The 18,523-nt window shown below is 40.6% G+C and overlaps 1 long non-coding RNA gene across 1 annotated transcript; it reads right to left on the bottom strand.

The window, feature by feature from the left end:
* Positions 1 to 1,404: 1,404 nt before the first annotated feature.
* Positions 1,405 to 17,533, bottom strand: LOC114145526 (uncharacterized). Its single transcript, XR_003595718.1, has 3 exons — positions 17,522 to 17,533; positions 1,576 to 1,699; positions 1,405 to 1,430 (listed from the first exon to the last, which is right to left on the bottom strand). It is a non-coding gene; the product is annotated as an uncharacterized LOC114145526 (long non-coding RNA).
* Positions 17,534 to 18,523: the final 990 nt, after the last annotated feature.

The following is an 18,523-nucleotide window of genomic DNA, read 5'->3' as shown; positions in this document are numbered from 1 at the left end:
GGGTGTTCAGGGAATGTGCAGGTCAGCTGGCTGGTGTCCTGACAGACATTTTTAACACCTCACTGGACCAAGCCACAGTGCCAGCCTGTCTCAAAACTGCCTCCATCATTCCGGTGCCAAAGAAACCTCAAGTCACCTCTTTCAACGATTACCGGCCTGTGGCACTGACTCCCATCATGATGAAGTGCTTTGAAAGGCTGGTAAAAGAACACATCGTCTCCAGACTCCCCTCCACATTCGACCCGTTCCAGTTTGCCTACCGCCGAAACCGCTCCACTGAGGACGCTATCTCCTCCACCCTACACCTGAGCCTGGCTCACCTGGAGGAGAAGAACACTCATGTGCGGATGTTGTTCCTGGACTTCAGCTCAGCGTTCAACACAATCATCCCACAGCATCTGGCAGGAAAACTGGGACACCTGGGCTTCAGCACCCCCCTGCGCAACTGGCTGCTAGACTTCCTCACCGACAGACCTCAGTCAGTCCGGATCGGACAACACACCTCCGATGTCATCACCCTCAGCACAGGCTCCCCTCAGGGCTGCGTCCTGAGCCCTCTGCTGTTCACTCTGATGACACACGACTGCGTCCCCAGGTTCGCCACCAACCACATCGTGAAGTTCGCGGATGACACAACGGTGGTGGGCCTCATCAGAGACGACAACGACCTGGACTACAGAGAGGAGGTGGAGCAGCTGGTGGACTGGTGCAGAGACAACAGCCTGATCCTGAACGTTGACAAGACGAAGGAGATGATTGTCGACTTCAGGAAGAACCGGCCCAGCCACGCTGGCTGTGGAGGTGGTCAGCAGCACCAAATTCCTGGGGGTGCACATCACTAACGACCTCACCTGGACTGTGAACACCACGTCTCTGGCCAAGAGGGCACAGAAACGTTTGTATTTCCTGCGGAGGATGAGAAGAGCACACCTGCCCCCGCCCATCCTCAAGACGTTCTACAGAAGCACCATAGAGATCATTCTGACCAGCTGCCTCTCTGTGTGGTGTGGAAGCTGCAGCGCCTCCGACTGGAAGAACGTGAGGAGAGTGGTGCGGACAGCAGAAAGGATCATCGGGGCCCCCCTTCCCTCCATCCAGGACATTTCATCCCAGCGCTGCGTGTCCCGAGGCCGAAACATCATCAGTGACCCCTCACACCCCCACCATGGACTGTTCTCCCTGCTGCCCTCTGGAAAGAGGTTCCGCAGCATCCGGTGCAGGTCCACCAGGTTCCGAAACAGCTTTTTCCCACTTGCCATCAGACTGCTGAACTCTTAATTGGACTGCACTTAAAATCTGGTCTCCACTTTATACCTTGCACATGTACAGAGCTAAATAACTTATATTTTACTGTCATTCCTGCACTTTATATTCTATATTTATATTCATATTCATATTTTATACTGTATTTTAATTTATTCTGGAGTAACCTCACAACATCCATCCATCCATCCATCCATTTTCTGTTCACCCTTGTCCCTAATGGGGTCGGGAGGGTTGCTGGTGCCCATCTCCAGCTACGTTCCGGGCGAGAGGCGGGGTACACCCTGGACAGGTCGCCAGTCTGTCGCAGACCTCACAACATTGAAAGCTCAAAACAATGTCCTGAGCTGTATGCAACGTAATTTCGTTCTGTATACACCCTGTGCATGCAAAATGACAATAAAGTCAGTGTAAGTCTCTAAGTCTAAGTCTAAGTCTAAGTCTTTCAACTTTTGAAGCTGCAGTTTCATCAGTCTTTCAATTTGTGCAAGCTCCTGCTCTAACATCGTCAACCCCAATACTCAAGGGAACAGAGGACGCTCAGAAAATTCACAAATAAAAAGCTGCAACAAGTAAATATAATTGAAAACAAATCGTGCTTTGAGGTATTTTTTTAAAAGAAGGTTATATCAAAATGTTTTCTCATATTTATTTTTTGCCTTTTATAAGAATGTAATTAATAAATAAAATATTATGTAATTGATCTTGAAAGGCCTCTAATTTTGTAACCTTTGTGCTGCGCTTTGAATGTGTTTTGTAATGACTGATGTTAATTACTTAGGATTTACTATAAAGCATTGGTATTATAAAAAAACATGTTTCCATGTCAATAAAAATATTGACATTGTAGAAGACAGCAGATTTTAAAAAACAAATGTTAATGCACTCTAGTTTTCTCACTATTTTTTTTCTCTTAGCTTTTTCTCCACACAATGTCGAAATGCCACCTATAATAATACCTAACACACATGCAGTCTAAGCATGTTCTTTATTTTTTATGTTTGATCTCTCGTTCTTCCCTTTGTACCCTTTTAAACTTTCAGTCTCTATCTTCCCGTATTTCTTCCCCAGCTATTGTTCAATCCATCCCTCCTCTTTCATCATTTCCACTTCTTGTGGTTAAAATTCTTAAACCACAAGAAGCTGCAAAATGCCATGTCAGATGTTTGCACAAGAGCCCAAGAAATGCTTCAAATGTGTATCTATTCCAAATCATCGGTCTCGTCCTTGTACACCATAATTCGTGTTGGAGTATGTGTGGGTGTGTGACACAGTCTTAAAAAGTCGCTGATGTGAACTAATCGCTTTCAGCAGTCTACTTTTCCCTGGAGGCAAGAAGTTAATTTCAAACATCAACAAACATGCACTGTTGCACATACACACTGACCACATACACAACTGGTGAGGAAGTGAAAAGCTTTTTATCACATCAAATAGAAGATATCAACCAAAGCTAAAAGAGAAAATGTAAACAAGTCCTGATGTGTGTGGCTATTTTTGCATGTCGAGATATTCCTGCAAGTTGTGAGCAAATAATACAGAGGTCTGCATGCTGGTAGACATGCAATATAATTTATGTCATGTTCTGTGTTTTCTGTGTGTTAATTTTGAGTTTCCTGTGTCTCTGAGTCTCTGTGTTGTCCTGTTCTCCCCTTGATTATTCCCAGGTGTGTCTCGTTTCTGTGATTACCCTCTGTGTATTTAATGCCACCTGTGTGTCTGTGTCAGGTCTAAATACCTATTAAACAAACACAGGAAAGACAAGAGAGTTAGATTCTTTGTTTCTCGCGAGGAGAGCAGACAGAGATGTGCTTTCAGTTACAAATCTCCAACTGCTCTGAAACACATCTGTCCCCTCCTCGCTTTTATTGCTTTTAGGAACCCTCTCACACTGAGCGCTGCAACTCTCAAAGGGCGGGGAAAACAATTCATCACATAGTTGCAGCGCTAATGACATATACTATCTAGACACATGTTATCTACACTCTAGATCCTTCTTGCTCCAGGCACGGCGTCGAATAGGACACGTTGTATAGCTTCAAAGCAACGGCTTTGTAGCACAAAGAAGAGCTGAGTTTATTGCAGGACTGATAAACTCAGCTGGGAGCAACTAGCACCTCTGTCTTGTAGGAAGTCCTGCAGGGCAACAGCTGCTGAGAGTAGCTGTCACCTCTATTTCCCAGGGAAGCCTTAGGAAGGAATCAAAGTTATTTAACACACAGAAACATTATCTAAATGTAACTACAAGGCTACATGATACAACGAATATTTGATAATACTAATAATACAATTTACCCAACAGTCTGCGTCCTCGTCGGGTCCTCGTGCGTGCTGTCATTCGTGTTAACGGTTGCTACCGGCGTCGAGTCCTGGCTTCTGCTCGGCCATGCTGCCCATTGCTGGACTGTGTTTATTCTTCATTAAAATCAGTTATTCATCCTACCTGGGTCTGCTGCGTCTGCCTCACCACCCCACCAAATCATGACAGAAGGACCCGACCAGAACGACGTGAGGAAGCAGCTTCATGGCTCAGGCGTACCAGGAGGTATGGATCCAGCAGCAGTTGAAGTTGGCTCAGAGGGATCTCTACAGGGACGTAGAGATCCTGGCATCTCCGCTGCTGCTGGAGGAAATGGGGCTGGATTCGGACTAAGATCTGTGGAAGCACCAGTGTCATACCCCACCAGTCACCAATCCAGAGCCCCCCGGATTCGGTCCCCACCGTTACCTCCGCCCGGGAAGACAGCGACGTGAGCCGCTGGTGGAGCCAGCCCCTCGTCGTTTTCCGGGAACACCTCCTCCGCTGTCTGCCCGGAAACAGCGGCGTGAGCCGCCGGTGGACCCGGCCCCTCGTCGCTTTCTGGAGCTACCACCTCCGCCGCCGGCTCCAAGGCTTCGCTCCGGCATTCCCCCGCTGCCGGCTCCAAGGCTTCGCTCCGGCATTCCTCCGCCACCGGTTCCAAGGGTCCGCTCCGGACCACCTCTGCCGCCGGTTCCAAGGGTCCCCTCCGGCTCATCTCCGCCGCCAACCCTGAGGCTTCGCTCCGGCTCACCTCCGCCGCTGGTCCCAAGGGTTCGCTCCGGCATTCCTCCGCTGCTGGCTCCGAGGCTTCGCTCTGGACCTCCTTCCGAGACCCCGACTCTCTGCGATCCTCCCGAGACCCCGACTCTCTGCGATCCTCCCGAGACCCCGACTCTCTGCGATCCTCCCGAGACGCCGACTCTCTGCGCTCCTCCCGAGACCCCGACTCTCTGCGCTCCTCGCCGCCTCTGGGCGGCCCCCGGGACTCGTCGTCGCCGTCTCTGGGTGGCCCCCGGGACTCCTCGTCATCGCCTCCAGCGCCGTGGACAGCCGCCGGACCACTTCTGTTTTTCCCGCCTCCTTTGCCTCTGCCCAACCTGTGGGTAGTTTTTTGTTTGTTTTTGGACTCTTGGCCCTTCCTGTGCCTCCGTCCACTCCGTTGGGTTGTTTTATGTTGTTTCTGGACTCTGGCCCCCCGTCCAGCACCCCTCCGCCCACTCTTGTTGTGTTTTTTTGTTTTTTTGGGCGTCTGGTAGCCGCCCTTGAGGGGGGGGATACTGTCATGTTCTATGTTTTCTGTGTGTTAACTTTGAGTTTCCTGTGTCTCTGAGTCTCCGTGTTGTCCTGTTCTCCCCTTGATCATTCCCAGGTGTGTCTCGTTTCTGTGATTACCCTCTGTGTATTTAATGTCACCTGTGTGTCTGCGTCCTTGTCGGGTCCTCGTCCAATGTGTGTCGCTTGTTGTGGGATTTCTGGCTGCCTGTGTTTTTGGACTGTTTTGGATTTATTTTGTTCATTAAATCATCATTATTCACTGCATCCTGGGTCTGCTGCATCTGCCTCACCACCACCACCTCAACAACACCCACAATTCATGACAATTTACTGTTGAGAAGTCTTTGACAGGAAAAAAAAAATTGATTCCTCAATGTTTTATGTGATTTAAAACATTTAAATATGGTACATACAGAAGAATAAAATGTTCAAGGTTATGCATGTTGGAGTTTTCTTCTTTCATTTTCTAAAAAGGTGTCATTGTAAGTTTTCTGTACAAAGTAATGTGGGAATATGAGGTACGGGCAGAGGTTGGTCTCAGAAAGGATTGAAGGCTATTTCCAAACATTTGAACTCTATCGTTAAACAAAATTAAATATGATTCACAATAAAGGTAAAAGGTTACACTTTATTTGCAGGGGTGTGCATGAGACTGTCATAAGCATGACATACCACCTGTGATAAATATGAAGGAGTCTTCATGAATGCTTATGTTGTTCTTAAGTGTCATTCAGTAAATAGACACTTTTAATGCAAAGTTGACACTTAATTGACTTTTAATGCAAGTTTTAATGGAGCGTTGCATTAGAAGTGTCATTATTTACTGAATAATGCAAAGTTGACACTTTTAATGAGCTTTTAATCTAACTGTTAGTGCACTTTTGCATTAAAAGTGTCATTATTTGCTGAATGACACTTCATGAAAACAGTTGTAAACATTTATAAAAAGTCATTTGTATTCATGGCAGGTTTTATCATGTCTCATGTCAGTCTTATGCACACTCCTTCAAATAAAGTATTACCAATATAACTTTGTATTTATTCTTTATTTTGGTCATTGTCTTTATCACAAAGAAAAAATTGCAAACAAAAAAACCCCCCAGCTCTTTACTAAATTTAATTAGCATGTGAAAAGTTTAAATTCATGACAGGATAGCATAAAAAAACTCAGATTTTTGGGTAATGCAGATGCATGGGGCGCCACAGTCCACTAACGATCCCGAAACCGTAATATTCAACCTCATCTGTGGAATACTAAAATTTCCTGACGCTGCTTGTCACAGCTTACCAGAATGCTTGCAATATGAACTGCACAAATAAACAGCAACAGTCAAAAATAGTCCTGAAAGGGTTGGAGGGTTCCTATTGAAGCAGCAGTATGTAATTATTTTCAAAATATATGTTTTTCCATATTTATTAAAACTGTCACTATGTTATGACAGTATAATATGAGACAGATAATTTGTGAAAAAACCCAAAACAATGCAAACAACCCTAGATCCCGACACTCTCAAAGTTATTAAATGAGTTTCAAAAGTGCAATGTAAAACATTGATGTAGAGGTGTAAAGCAAGCGGTTACTGAACTCTTGAGCAATAGAGATCTATTTTCTGTAGTGACAATTCATGCCTCTCTCATATGAATCTAAGAGACATATCTGAGCTTAGTGGTTACCAGAAGAACAGCCTTTTCCTGAATGCACTGCGTCAGCTTTACAGTTTTGGTGCAGAAGGGATTGTAGTGCAGAGGTCAACCTTCGGTTCTCTTCATAGAAAATCTAGGAGTGTTATGAATTGTAAGTTTTGTGGTGGTGAGGATGGATGAGGCTGGACCGAGGTTGAAGTGGAAAGTGATGATTTTAATGAACAACGTGAACAGAAATTGAGGCAGCACAGGTGAGCGAAGAGGCTAGGGATTAAGACACACTGGTAGCACTGGAACTAACACTAGACAATGAGACAACAACTAGGATCCGTCCAGGAGCAGGTGACACAGGTGAAGTTAAATACACAGGAAATCGGGAAACAAGAGACAGCAGGGACAAAATTAACTAGAAACAGACACACAAAATCTACATCCTCACAAGGAGAAATAGTTTTCATTCTACTAATTCAACAGATCAGATCAGTTACATGCTCCAGTTTTTAGTCTAATATGAACTATTCTTTTTGAAATGAAACTGTTAATTCTCAAGTTGTTCACTGCCAAGACTGCATTTTTAACACAACCGAGTCAATGAATGCATTAATAAACGACAAGTTTCATCTGCAATTGCTTGCTGTAAAGAAATTATTAATTTAAAAGAAAATAAACTATATTAAAGTAGTGCCATATGGTAATACCTAACAACTGGCACATTTACTACATTTATGTAATGTGAATAAGTACATGTAGCTACACAGGAATAAATGTAAGCTTTTATTATAATTAATATCGGTCTAAATTTCAGTACCAATATAAAAAGAAGGTATTCTCAAAATGTGTATCTTTACTCAATGAACAAATATTAGCGTTACTTCAGTATTAAGCTCCACCAATTCATAAAGCTCATTGTTAGAAAGAAAAGGTATGTGGATTATAATTTTTGTGATGTTTTAGAAATGTATATAGAAAGTTAAAAGATTAGAGCTGTCTAGTGACAACCTTGCTGATATAAAATAATCACAAATGGAAGATTCAAATGCACATTTGAAAGTCAGCAGGGAGGTGACTGCAATAAAAAGTACTAGGGACTCAAGTATATTTACGATGTACATGCATTTATCGTGTCTTGTGAAACTGGAATGTTGTTAGTACAACTCATGTGTTCTTTATTTCTCACTGTTTCACATAAAAAGTCTTAGAATTATTTATTTTATTTTTTTAAAACAAGAATTAACTATACAAGTTTGACTTGGTTAATTTAAGAAGGTTTAGAAGTAGAAATACAGACCTAATACGTACGTCTTATAAAGTATGGATAAAAGTCTAACCATATTCTTTATGGAACTTATCAAAATCCTCAGACATATTCCTATCTGGTTAGTGGACCACTCCTCTGGGTTGAATAAGTACAATTTATTCTGGTTTGTTAGACTGCGACTGCTCTGTCAATGTTCTCATTATATATTAATCAATATACCACAACTGCAGTTTGTGAAATATCCATCCATCCATTTTCCTTATAGGGTTTGGGAGGGGTGCTGGTGCCTATCTCCAGCTAACGTTCTAGGCGAGAGGCAGGGTACACCCTGGACAGGTCGCCAGTCTGTCGCAGGGCAACACAGAAACAGACAGGACACACAACCATGCACACACACTCACACCTAGGGAGAATTTAGAAAGCCCAATTTACCTAACAGTCATGTTTTTGGAATGTGGAAGGAAGCCAGAGTGCCCGGAGAGAACCCACACATGCACAGGGAGAACATGCAAACTCCATGCAGAAGGACCCCGGGCTGGGAATCGAAACCAGGACCTTCTTGCTGCACAGCAACAGTTCTACCAACTGTGCCACTGTGCAGCCCTGTTTGTGAAATATATTATGTTGAAAAATCTTTCATTTTATTTTGAAAAATATCAACCTCTGTTTGACTTCTTTCCTGCAAAAAAGGTTACACGCATCTGGAGTTCAATCATTTTTATTGCAAATACTTCAACTGAAACACTAGCACAGTTAAAGCAGAAAGTTCACTCACCATAAGAGACAAGCTAGAAGTGAATGACTACAGGGCTGTCATCCAGTTTTCAGCAACTTGTACTAGAGCTAAACTACTAAAATGGAGACAGTAATCAAAGGGAACACTTCTTTAAATTATTTGGTTGGGACCGGGTCCAACATGCAAGTTGAAGATGAAGTTAATGTTTTTAATAACCCAGAGAGCTCAACAGAATGAAAACAGTTCAAACACATATCAGGTTCAACAGTTAAATTCAGTGCTGCGTCATTTAATGAGGATATTGTAATCATGTTTGTCAGGATGCCAATGATTTTATATTTAAGATTCCCATAAAGTCATTGCTGCTGAGGGCTCAACAGAGCCCTCAGTTGACTATGTAAGTTTGCCAACTGTACTAAAAAGAAACCTATAATTTTAATCTTCTCTATTAATGTTGAAAAAAATAGTGTTCGAGCTTAGCAACATAAAAACATAGGGTTTTATGTAGCAGTAGGCTATTTTTCCAACTTGTGCATAAATTCTTTTTATTGTTTTAAGATATATACATGTCTATTAACTATGACAAATTAACCAAAGGACAAAGAAATACAGCAATACAGAACAGATCACCATAGTTTCATAGTTGCATAAAAAGACAATTAAAAAAATAATAATAAAAAAAACACACCAAAAATGTAGGAATGGGAACAGAAAATCATGGTCCCTAACATGCGCAATGTTTTATAAAAACAGCTCTAAGTTAAATGCCCTTTCCTTGCCTGCAGGGTCAGTGATTCTTAATACTGCACACAGTTTCATTAATCATCTAACCTGCCCTTCATCACTTTCTCTTGACACTTTCTAATACAGGCAGTCACACCATACATCACAACCAGCTATGCTGCGGAAAGGAAGTCCACAGCAAGAGGACAAACCTCAAAAGAAAATACAATAATACTTTATATATAATACTTTATTATTAAAAGTAATCAATTACAAATGATATATCAAGTGATGAATGAAATATTCATCACTAGTTATATCATGTGGTGACTTCAGAGGTCGTCACATTCAATCATCTTTAGTGCTATTCTTTTCATCGTCTACTGTACAAATACAAATAAAATTAAATAAAATTTTATTTTGTGTGCTATAAATGTAAAATAAATGTGCAACAAGGCAGAAGCAGTTCAAAGTGCTTCAAGTCATAAAAACACAAAAATCAACAATCAAAACATCTTTTTCCAAGTGTCATCTTTACACATTAAAATGTTGGTCAGTGTAGCACCGGTATCACACCACTAACTGCGCCACTGGACCAGTTCTAGGCTCTACGGAGTGGGGAGCAAGAATAATAACACCAGAGACTGCTGCTTTAAGTGAAAAAGGCCGGGAATTTATGAATGCAAAACACACATATAAAATACAATACATGAAACCAAAAATACCCTGCAGATTCTTAATAATGATGTAAATATAAATGGGGAGGAAAAGGGAAAAAATAAAATAAATTAAAAAAAGTATATCACTCTTTCTTTTTGCTCTTTAGTTAGGTTATTTTAATCAGACTAATTTGAGTTATTGTGGTCCACTTTGATTTCATTGTGTTTGAAGGTATTTCCCTACCTGTAAAAGAAAGAAAAATGAGTTAACTCAGGAGAAAAATAGAAATCTTAAAATAGGTGCAACCTAGGAAAAAGAGACCGGTCTAATTAACTCAAATTAGTCTGATTGAACTGGGTTGATGTACTCTATGAAAACATCAGCAGGGTTCTGCTTAAGGAATGATATTTTTTTTAGCCAGACTAGTAAAGACACTGTTGCAGTAATCAAAGAGACTAAAATTAAATGCATGGATGAGTTTGTCTAGATCTTGCTGGGACATTAGTCCTTTATTCCTGGAAATGTTCTTCAGGTGATAGAAGGCCGACTTTGTAACTGTCTTTATGTGGATCTGAATGTTCAGGTCAGAGTCCATCCCTACTCCCAGATTTTGGGCCTGATCTCTTCCCAGATAGCATAATATGAGTGAAACAACGTTGAAACAATGTCAGGCAGAAACATTGAATCTACGTTGAAGCCTGACATTCAAACGAAATTGAAAGTGGTCGGTGTTGAATGAATCAACGTTAGGGTTTCAGCCACAACTGACACTATATCAATGTTGATTCAACCATCATTTGACCAGATCCTGCGATCAACTCTGTCCTCTTCTGCTGATTGGTCCTCCTCATCTTCATCACCTCTTATTATTTCTACATTCCAATCGATTTTAATGCGCTCCGGTTCAAATTAAAAAGGCTTAATAACGTTGCTCATCACTGTTTTGGCTGGAGGAGCCAGGCAGTAGGACCATTACACGTCATTTACCCAGAATGCATTGCAGCGTGAACAACATGGTGACATTCCTGTGAAAATATTTTATTAAAATTTATAAAAACTTTATGTTGGATAAATTGTATTTTTAGTAATTATCAAATATTCGTTGTATCATGTAGCCTTGCAGTTACATTTAGATAATGTTAAATTATATGCTTTTACTCTTTTCCTTCTATTTTAAGTGATGTTTCTGTGTGTTAAATAAGTTTGATTCTTTCCTAAAGGCCTCCTTTGGGAGAGAGAGATGACAGCTATTCTCAGGATGTGTTACTCTGCGGGGTTCCTTGGGAGATAGAGGTGTTAGTAGTTCCCAGCTGAGTTTTATAGTCCTGCAAAGAACTCTGCTTTGTTCTTTGTGCTACAAAGCCGTTGCTTTGAAGCTATGCAACGTGTCCTATTCGACGCCGTGCCTGGAGCAAGAAGGATTTAGATTGTAGATAACATGTGTTTAGTTAGTGATTATCATTTAGCGCTGCAACTATGTGAATTGTTTTCCCCTCCACCATTTTAGAGTTGCAGCGCCCCGTGTGGCAGGGTTCCTAAAATCAATAAAACAGAGGAGTGGGAGATGTGTTTTTCAGAGCGGTTGGAGATTTGTAACTGAAAGCATATCTCTGTCTGCTCTCCTCGCGAGAAACAAAGAATCTAACTCTCTTGTCTTTCCTATGTTTGTTTAAATTGTTTTAATAGGTATTTAGACCTGACACTTTATAACCTACAGTATTATTGCTGTATTGTTTTTACATCTAAGATCAATATTTCCCAAATAAGGTCTATTTTTATAACAAGTCGTGGTTCCCTTTAAAAGGAAATAAAGAGATTTTTGTTAAAAAATATTACTCACCATCAATGTTTTAAAGATATTAAATATATTATATTATTCAACACCAAGACCTCAAGTTAGAAATTGTGCTGTCCACCAGACCAAGACGCATGGCTTCCAAGCCACTACAGTAGTTAACGTGCTCTGTTGGCAGACGTTATGGTTTATTCTTGATCTGTACAGACTGTCCTTGTTCTTCTTTGAATACACAAAGTTTTGTTTTGTTAATTGATTATAGTAAATATTTTAACATCCATGTAAGTTTTAAGACAATTAATTGTTAACTTTAGGTAGCTGTGAAGCCACCCATGTAAATCTTTGAGTCTATTTTGTTAGATTCAACAGATTAGGGCAATCTTAAATATTCCATCTGTCCTTTGTGTGCAGTTAGGTGAACATTAAAGTTAATTCAGAATATTAAATTTAGAATACAAAGTGTGTATTCTGAACTGAGGACTCTTGTTAGACCTAAATGCTTGTAAAAACTAAAACCAATCAAATCTCCTACTGAGTGAGAGGGTAAGTGCTCAGCTGTGGCTGGCAGCTAATTTGGATGTGTGTCTGTGTGCTTAGGTGCGCTCAAACATCTTTGTTGAAGTAATAAAGTGTAAAAACTACTTCAGCCGTCAGTCTGCCGTCCCACACGTAATGATCCGCCAGAGTCAGGTCATCTGCTGACCTGTGCTTTGTAATCAAAGCGCAGGGCTTTGATTGGTTCCTGTAACTAGACTAGGAGGTGAAAAGCCAAAACACATTCACACATACAGACAAATACACACTCTGACTTTATTTTCAGAAGGTTGAATACGATTGGTCTTTCCCAGAGTTTTGATTTCTTTGTTCTGAATAACACATACACATTGGATAGAGCACAGTCAAACAGTCTCCCTGTTTTCACACAGAATCCTAAAGTTTTGTTTTTTTCAGGGAGACTTTTGGGGGAGACTGGCTGGCTTGAGGGGCACAGTATAGTTCCCCTCTCAAAAGTACTTAAGATAACATGCACCATCTTTCTAATTGTGCAGAAAGATGGTGCAATTGTGTCACACCAGACCCCATGCTCAGTCAAATGCACTTCTTTGGAAGAGGACTTCTGGGTGTCACTCACTTCTTTTTGTTGCTGCTGCTGTAGTGATTTGGGTTTTCTGTGTTTATTTAGGTTTCTGTGTTCTGTAGAGTCTCTGTGTTGTCCCTTTTACCCCTTGATTGAGTGCAGCTGTTCCTTGTTTTCCCCTGATTGTCTCCCTGTGTATTTAATCCCACCTGTGTGCCTTGTTGGGTCCTTGTCTAGTCGTCTTGTCTTACCAGTTGCTACCAGTCATGAGGTCTTAGCCTTCTGCTCTTTCTGTGCTGCCTGGATTTTGGACTCTATATTTTTGGATTATCGTTAAATCATCATTTTCTTCATTCCAACCTGGGTCCAGAGCGTCTTCCTCACCACCTCTAACTGCGTATCATGACAGCTGCAGGTTATCTGAAGTATTTCTCCTTTCGAGAGAACATCAGTCAACATAACACTCCCTTTAAAAGATAAATGATGTCCTTTCCCCATAATAACACATAATATGAAAGATAATCTCTACTTGTGATTGCTTCCATAAACTCTTATTTCAGCAGAGCGTGCAGCTGACACTTTCTGCTCTTGTCTTGCTCACTTCGTTGAGTCTTTGACATGCTCAACTCCCAGTTGACTTTTTTTCTCCCAAACAACTGTAGTGAAGCTAATATGAAATAGAGACACACAGAGGGCAAAGGCATGAGACGCACTGTGTGATGAGAAGCTGTGATGTGCATCTGTCACAGATGTGAATGTATGTCAGGAGTGTGTACGCATCAGCAATCAGCTCAGCCTGGTGAATGCACTTTCAGATTGGGGTGGGGCCCTGAAGTCATTCCTTCATGCATGGCTTTATTGATGCTTAAAATTTAGCTTGTGCTCAAACTCCAGCACAAATACCACCGGTGGTATTTGGGAAGCTTTTAGTGGTTGTCTTAGAAAGGTTTATTAATTAAAACAAATACCAGTGAAAGGGGAAGTGCAAAAGGGAATTTTTTTAATTTTATTTTTTAAAATCCCCAGAAGAACCTTGAAAAGACAACAGTTAACCGCAAACAAGTACTGATGTCTATTTATGTGTTTTATATACCAATGAAGTCAGAAGTTATATTTGGGGAAAAAGCACCTTTTACTCAATCATGCACTAGCTGCAAGTTCAAAAACAAGTAACTAATTTTTGGTGCAAGACAAGTGGTAAACCCATGGAGGACTAGTATTTCTCACTGCTCCATTGAGTCAACCAGGAGGAAATTTATTTAGCACACTTGCATACACATTGCAAATTCAACAGTTACAACAGATCTTCCAAGATTTCACAACATATCCAAAAAGCTCCCAATTTTTAATGGTTAAAAAACGTTTTATATGACTTCATCTCTGTTGGTGTGTATTTGGATATTTCAACCAATGGCATTGTTTTCCCCAATTTACAGTTGTTTTGGCTCAACTCACAACACTGGTCAATAGGCAAAAAACTGTCTGGGATTTTTCAACAGTTTTAAGGTAATGTTGATGTGATGAATCCAATAAGCACATTGCTCAATCAGGTCAACTTTCTGAATTATGGATGCAACATGAGCATCAAAATTAATGACTTGTTCTCACATATGGATCGGTTTCCTGAGAATGTGGGATCAATGAGTGATGAGTAGAAGGAGAGATTCAATCAGGACATAAAAGATATGGAGAATTTTGCACGATGAAGATGTAATGTTCAATTTACAGAGATCCAAGTTTGTAAAATTTAATTAATACAGTTAGAAAACATGTTTTCTCCTAAGACTTTTTTGGATGAGAAACATTAATGGAAATGAACTGATAATGTCACAAAAATTTTATTAAGTCAGAAGATTTCTCTAAATCAAATTAGAATAAAGATCTGACCTGAAAAATGGATGTCATTTTAATTCAGGGGTGCAAAAACACAGACAACTTCCAAGAAAGTTTTTTGCAACGCAGTTTAATGAATGTGTATTTAGGACTTCCAGTTTGCCGACCAAGGATCGGTCGGCAAACTGCGAAAGGGGACAGAGCGCTGGAGAGAGGACCACAGCCCCCTTCCTAGCTAAGACTACATTTCAAACTTTCTTCCACAGACTTATTGACTCTGCTCTATAGTGTTGCCCTGCATTCTTTTTAGCAACTTATCTTTTAATAAATTGTCAACTTTTATTTGGCTTGTTTTTAAAACCCTGCCCACACCTCCTGCAGTTTATTACATCAAATTTACCACTCAGGTCCCACATTTAGAAATATAAGTTGAACATGTATTTATGTTGACGAAAGATTTGCTGCATATAAACAATTTATTAGAGCAGTTATCTTGATATTGTAAACGTGCAGCAGCCATGTTGGAATTTCAGTTCAGAGTGGGTGAGAAACCGCCAACTCTTTGCCACTTGAATTTAACTGACTTTTCTGTTTTTCCAAGCTCGAATGTGGAAATTTTGATATCGGAGGTCAAATGGAATGCACAATAAAATAATGTTCCTTCCGGAATATTCATATTGGCAAAACTGTCATGATTACTAATTTGTGCATGTAATGTAATTTGTGCATTCTGTTTAAAAGATCATTTCTTTATTTATGAACCTTCTTGTCATTTTAGTTTATTCTTTTGTGTTCATTTTATTATTCATCTGTATGGTCCATTCATGCCGCATGAGGGTGGAGATGTTGAAGGACGGACAGGTTTGAAGAGCTCGAAGTGAGGAAGAGGCATGTACGCTTGCCAGTCGTGGAACTTGAACCGGGAGTATTTCTGAGACTGTTGGATGGATTTCAGAAATTTGGAGGGACCTTTAAAAGCAGACTACAACTGATTAGTCAAGGTAGGTCACAGAAAATGTACGAAAAAAGTACCATGTAGGAACAATACTCGGGCACCGAAGGACTGGCAACCGTCTCCTCTTAACCTCAGTCTGATGAGGCTTGATGCAGCACAGGTGTGTGAGAAACTTGGCTGGTTCAACCTCCAAGGCTGCTCTTGGACTCCCTCTGGTGGAAGCTGAAAAGAGATGCAGAGAACACACAAACAGCAACCCAAGCCTCCTGACACCACCCCCCTTCAACGTGATAATTAGATATGAGAGTTTCACCCAAAATAAAAGAACGGGGCTCCCACATGCGCTCCTCCGGACTGTAGTCCTCCCAGTTGATGAGGTAATGCTAGCCACAACCCCGCTGATGGGAGTCCACGATCCTTCGGTCAGCATAAGCAGGGTGCCCATCAACATCCCTTTCGGTTGGAGGGGGCTCAAAAGGAGAGCACCGAGTGCTGGTCTGGACTGGTTTAATCTGGGAAACATGGAATGTGGGGTGGATCCTGAGACTAGTGGGAAGACAAAGACTGACTGCAGTGGGACTGATGATGGAGTCGATTTCGTACAGACCAATATATCTGGGGAGAGTTTTTTAGAGATAGCCTTGAGCTGTATGTTACGAGTTAAAAGCTAACTCCCTTCTGACTGAGAGAGTATTGAGGGGCTCTAGTTCTTTTGTGGTCGGCTAAGCAGCGATGTTCTTCAGAGGTGCGATATTCAATGGTTTTGGCAAAGAATATTTATTTTTAATAGTTATCTGATTTAACCCTCTGTAATCAAGACATTGACACAGAGATCCGTCTTTCTTACTGACAAAAAAGAACTTTGCAGCAAGCGGGGACAAACAACGGTGGATGGTGGAAAAGAGATGCGGAGACCACAGTGACAGCAACCCAAGCCTCCTGACAGCTTTCCTTTGTGAAATTCTGACCTCCAGAGACCTTGCTGTGTAGAATTCCCTGTTGGACCTTGGACGTTTCTATTTCAAACATGCCCTGGGAATGGACACAGGTCCCCAGAGCCTGAACAAATGAGGTTCAAGCCTGTCATGTAATTGATTTTAACAAGATTACAAAATCAACACTTTTAAATTTACAAACTTAAAAACAGAGAACAAGAGATTTGATTAACTTTTTAACATTTATTTCAAGAGCCAAGGTTGTTGTCGGAGTCTTGCCACCTCCCCAGTTTCTAGTGTGTATACTCAGTTGCAGAAAGGAGCTGCTCACAGCAGGTCCATGTTCACCATGTGAACACAAGTCGGTTTCAGGCTCAAACTTTTCAGTTCCTCAAACTGCCAACCTATACTCTCAAGTACAAAATAAATACATATTTATTACAAGCTGTTTTATTTAAAAATCTATTTAAAGATCTTACAAGGGTTAATATAATACTGACATAATTATTCAAATGTAATAATTAAAAAATTTGTTGATATAAAAGGACCTATTTCCCTCGACAGTATAACTGTCATAATTTAGGGAACATTTTTTACTGGACTTGTTAATTGGGCTGTAAAGTGTTTATGCTTTTAATTCGACTGCCGGTAGACCCAACAAGAGAAGACTGATTGTCTTGATTAAACAGACCGTAATAGTCATTAGGATAATAATGATAATAGTCATTGTTATTGCTCAGTTTAGTCTCTCTTTAAATCTTAAACTATTTATTTGTGTTTAAATTACAATAAAACACAAAAAAGAAAAAAACAGCCACCCCGAAAGTATTTCTTTTAGTTGTGTCATGAAAAGTGGCGTGTGATGGTGAGGCAGATGCCGTAGACCCAGGTTGAATTGGATGAAATGAAGATTTAATGAAAAATATCCAGAAGAAACAGTCCAACACAATCCAGAATGCCTGTCAGCACTGCCGAGCGGACACCAGTGCTCGACGCCGGTAGCAACCAGTTAAACGGAGGAAGAGACGGACTGGGCACACAGACAACTGAGACAAGAACTAAACAAAGACCAGACACAGGTGACATTAAATACACAGGAGGTAATCGGAATGAGACACACCTGGGAACAATCGAGGGAAAGACAGCACAGCAACTCAAAGACACAGAAACTCAAAATAAACACACAAAGAACTCAAATCAACACAGAGAAAAACCGATTCCTAACAGGACGTGTAGATGAGCTGATTATAGTATATGAATTGTTCTTACTGCACAGATTGTGCAGAAACAATTGCACATGGCATTATTTTAAGGCATTTCCAGAGCTGTAACTGCTGCTCTTATGGAGATTGTTGCTCTTACAATGATAAACTAATAAAGTGCATTTAATTAGCATCACATGTTTTTTCCTTCTTAAAAAAATAGCAGCAACAATGGACTTTTTTTTACATATATGCATGATTCTATGTTTCTATTCTGATTAAACGGAAACACTCTATAGTTGTTTAAAGTGGAATAGGTGGAATATATTTTTAAATCTGTGAAGAAACAGTTTTTATGCTGTACATAAATCCCATTACATGTGCTCAAATTCAGAATCTTTTGATTTTATTTCTCTGGGGTATCAAGCCATTCAGTAATTCTCACTGCATGTGTCAGAGGCAGAAAGGAGTGGAAGAATGCATTAAAGAGTGGGCAAACAATAGGAAAATTTTACCACTGCCTCTTGTTATCCCCACAGGAAAAAGAAAATTGATATTTGTCTGTAAAATGAAATTGGAAGAAAGCAAGAAAATATATGATTTCAGAGAAAATGGGAAAAGAACTGGAAGAGGGAGAAGCTGAGGGAAAGCTTGTCTGATTAAAGATGGATATATCAGAGTATCTCTTTTTCCCTCAGGGTGTGGCATGGTTCTGAATGTCCACCAGTCATGGAGGGCTTGGACAAAACTACTTTAGGAGTCTTTTGTTTGGATCATATCCCTATACAGCGTTGTAAATGCAGACACTCACACAGAACGGACTGTCATGAGAATAACTGCACTGAACAGTTTGATGTTTTGCTT

This window comes from Xiphophorus couchianus, chromosome 5, assembly GCF_001444195.1.
Source record: "Xiphophorus couchianus chromosome 5, X_couchianus-1.0, whole genome shotgun sequence".
Classification (NCBI taxonomy): Eukaryota; Metazoa; Chordata; class Actinopteri; order Cyprinodontiformes; family Poeciliidae; genus Xiphophorus; species Xiphophorus couchianus.
The sequence above is the reverse complement of the archived record's forward strand: the minus strand, read 5'-3'. Positions and strand labels throughout refer to the sequence as shown.